Source organism: Calonectris borealis, unplaced genomic scaffold (assembly GCF_964195595.1).
Source record: "Calonectris borealis unplaced genomic scaffold, bCalBor7.hap1.2 HAP1_SCAFFOLD_35, whole genome shotgun sequence".
NCBI lineage: Eukaryota > Metazoa > Chordata > Aves > Procellariiformes > Procellariidae > Calonectris > Calonectris borealis.
In genome coordinates this window covers 1,305,802-1,309,413 of record NW_027441451.1, presented here as the reverse complement: position 1 = coordinate 1,309,413, position 3,612 = coordinate 1,305,802, and positions in this window count along the sequence as shown.

Sequence of the window (3,612 nt, the reverse complement as noted above, 5' to 3'; positions counted from 1 at the left end):
TTTTTGACGCTGGTCTGTAAATTCTCATGGATTTTTTCATAGGACGTGGACATGGACCCGCAAGCTGATGACAACTTTCTCACCTCCTTTGTAAATATAGATTTATGCGGCCATTTCCAAAACCACATTTTGTCCCAACACTTTGAATGGAGAAGCTGTGTTTGGAGGACGTGTTTATTTTCATACATTTCACATCTACATTTCATATCTAAATGGAGCTGGGAGCAATGAAGGTTGGGAAGTGGGATAGATCCTGCCTTTATCTCTTTGCTGCCAAGCAATGGCCCCACCTGCTAGCACTTCCCTCCTATCGTCCTTTTTTTGAGATGGCCAAATCTTTATGGGGTTGTACAATGGCATAACACCATGGCCCTCCAAGTGCCAGGCCGCCACTGGGGTACATATGCCCTGAGTTCACCCAGAGACCTTCTCTTTCAGGCACCCAGAAATGCGATCCAAGAGGACATGCTCTGGGACATGTTCCTCATCCAAAGTGAAGCTAAGCAGCCTTGAGCTCCCCAGCTCATTCTCTGGCCCTTTTTGAAAGATGTGTGCACCATTTACTTTCTGCCAGATGTCAGGGAGTCCCGCCAGTCTCCATGGCCTTTCAGAGATGACAGAGTGGCCTCACTGTGACATTGTCTTACTTGCTCAGCACCTCTGGATGTAACCTGTCCATTCCCATGTACTGGTAATGGTTGAGTTTGCTCAAGGAGCCCCTGATTTGATTCCTATCCTCTGTTGGCTGTTCTCCAGGGTCCTGCCTTGAGGCACAAAGGCCTGAGAGACCTTGCTGGTGAAGTCTGAGGCAAAAAGGACATAGAGTATCTCAGATCTGTCTTCACCTACTCTTACTAAATTCAGCATTGTCCAATCAATGTCTTTGTTTTCTTCTTTAAGTGTTCCTGAAGTAGGAAAAGCTCATTGTGATTCCCTTGCATTCACTTTCAGCTCTCAAACTGATTTTTGATACAGACAAGTATTCTGCTTGGAGGATGCTGTCCTTGAAGACCAGCTGTGCTGAGCTCTGCTGCCCTCCAGTGGGACTGGCCATTGGATCCCCACTGAAACTCCCCAGAAGAGGCAGAAGTCTGCTACTCTGAGGTCCAATGTCTGCAGTCTTCTATTCTGCTTCCTCACTCCCCGCGGGTGCTGGGACCTCACTATTTCAGGGTCACGACAGCCAATCTTCACATCTCTGACCAGCTCTTCCTTGCTTGCAAGTATCACATCCAGGTTGGCATTATTTTTGTTGGCCCATCCGGCAGCTGTGCTAAGACGTTGTCCTAAGACACTCCCAAAACCACCTGGGCTGTGCACGCTGCTGAGGTCCCCTTCCAGAAAATGCCAGGGTCATTGCAGTCCCCAGTGAGACCCAGGCTTCTACAGCCAGGGACTTCCTTGGGGGGCTTCGAAAAGACTCTGCCCACTTCCTCACCCTGACTGTGGGTTCCTCAGCTCCCACACTTTTACTGGCCTCTGCTCTGACCCTCTCCCACACAAGGGCTCACCAAACTCTTCACCTGCCCCACAGAGGAGCTCCATACATCCAGTTAAAGTCTTCACTTTGAAGGAACCTCAATCCTGATCCTTCCAGCCTGTCTCTCCTGAAAAGCCGGTTCCCATCCATTGCAGCACTCCAAGCTGTGTCACTTGTCCCACCACGCCTTGGTTGTTACTCTATCGATGTCAAAAAGCACAGGCTCTCGCTCAACTTGTCTGTTGCCCTGGCTGAGGGCATCGGTGCACATCTGGGCTGTGGCATCTCAGGTGTGGCTCCAGGCCAAGCTCTGACTTGTCTTAAAGGAAACCTGGTACCAAGCGTCCCAGTCCTTCTGTGTGGAAAGGCTTTGCTTCACAGCAGAGACATGACCAACTGGACGGCATCTGGAAATATAAAGCTGAAATTAAATGACAGGTGGGGAGGAACTGGAAGTGCCCGGAGGAGGTCTGCATATGTCCTGTACTTAAGGCCCCATGAGGAACATGCCTCAGATATAGTGATAAAAATGTAAACATTTGTGTAGGAACATCATAACCATGAAGGACAATAACAACAGCAACAAAGACATATATAATGGTAAAAAATACCAAACAAAACCCAATGGAATCAGATACTGTGGGAGTCATTTGTGGAGAGAGGTGGTAATTTTATCACTATTAAAACATTTCCATGGAATCACTTTCCATAGGGCATCTTTGAGCTGCAGGTTTCTCATGCTGTAAATGAGGATGTTCACTGTCAGAGGCACCATGGAGCACACAACAGCCATCCAGGTGCGGGGATGGGGAGGAGATGGAGAGGGGCTTCAGGTGGGCAAAGTTGAAGGTGCTTAAAAACACACAGACCATGGGCAGGTGAGGGAGGCACGTGGAAAAAGATTCGAGCTGTCCCTGCTCAGAGTTTATCCTCAGCACAGCCCTGAAGATAACCACATAGGACAGCATGATAGAAATAAAACACCCAAATGCAAAACAAACACTGACCACAACTTCCCTGAGGTAGTCTGAGTCTGAGCAGGAGAGCTTGAGGACTGGGGGGATTTCACAGAAGACCTGGTCCACAGCATTGCCGTGGCAGAGGGGTAGTGACAATGTATTGGCTCTGACATTCCCTTCTGCTGAGAACGTGATAGGCAGCAGCAGGCACGTGACTTGGTGGCTGTTTTGTACCCGGAGGTTCTGGTTTGTTATGTCCCCACTAAGAAAGGCACGCAGACGCTGTGAGGTGGTGTTTAAAATGCCGTTTGTTAGAGAAACACCATAAACAAAGAGCAGATCATGGAGGCAATATTAGGTTCCTTCAGATGCCAGAGCCTTTGTCAGTGGGGCAGAAAGTTGTGCAGCTTCCATCTGTGGAATCTGCCCCTGTGATCTCTTTCCATGTTTTCTAACAGGGAAACAAAGTCTAGTCGTCATTTCTCCTGCCCTAAGCAGTGATGTTCACATGCAAATTTGTTGCTGCAGTGTTTGGTAAAGGTAAGGACATGCAGTTGGCCTCATCACCAGTACCAGGTGGGAGCTTCCTGCAGATTCCTCTGTTGCAGTCAAGTTTCTCCTGTGACCCAGGGATATGCTCAGCACAACACAGCCTGAAGACCAAGCTGTACGTGGAGCCCAGCACAGCGCGGCACATGCAGGCCAGGGTCTTTTCAGGTTTACTGTTAGGGGGATCACTAACTCCTCCATGTACAATGCTCTTATGGTCGGGATCACCGAACCGCCTGAGGAAGGTTAGGAAGAGGATGAGGGCTCCTTTAGAAAGCTGGAGGAAGGGACACAAAGGACTTGGTAGTCACTGGGGACTTTGAAGGCCATGGACCTCTGCTAGAAGGCCTCAGTCAGAGGGAAGGTGGAAGGTGATCCCTGATCTGCCATGGGGGGATGCTCTCCTGGACTTGTTTCTCACAAGAAGCTGGTGGAAGATGTGGAGGGCAGCTTTGGCTGCAGTGGGAGTGAGGTGGGGATGTAGAAACCCTTGAGGGAAGTCAGCAAGACAACTTGTAGCAGGGCTGAGTGGAGAGGAAGGATCACCTCCACCCACCTGCTGGCAGTGCTCTGCCTAATGCAGGCCAGGGTGCCGTTGTCTGCCTTTGCTGCAAAGGTGCAAAG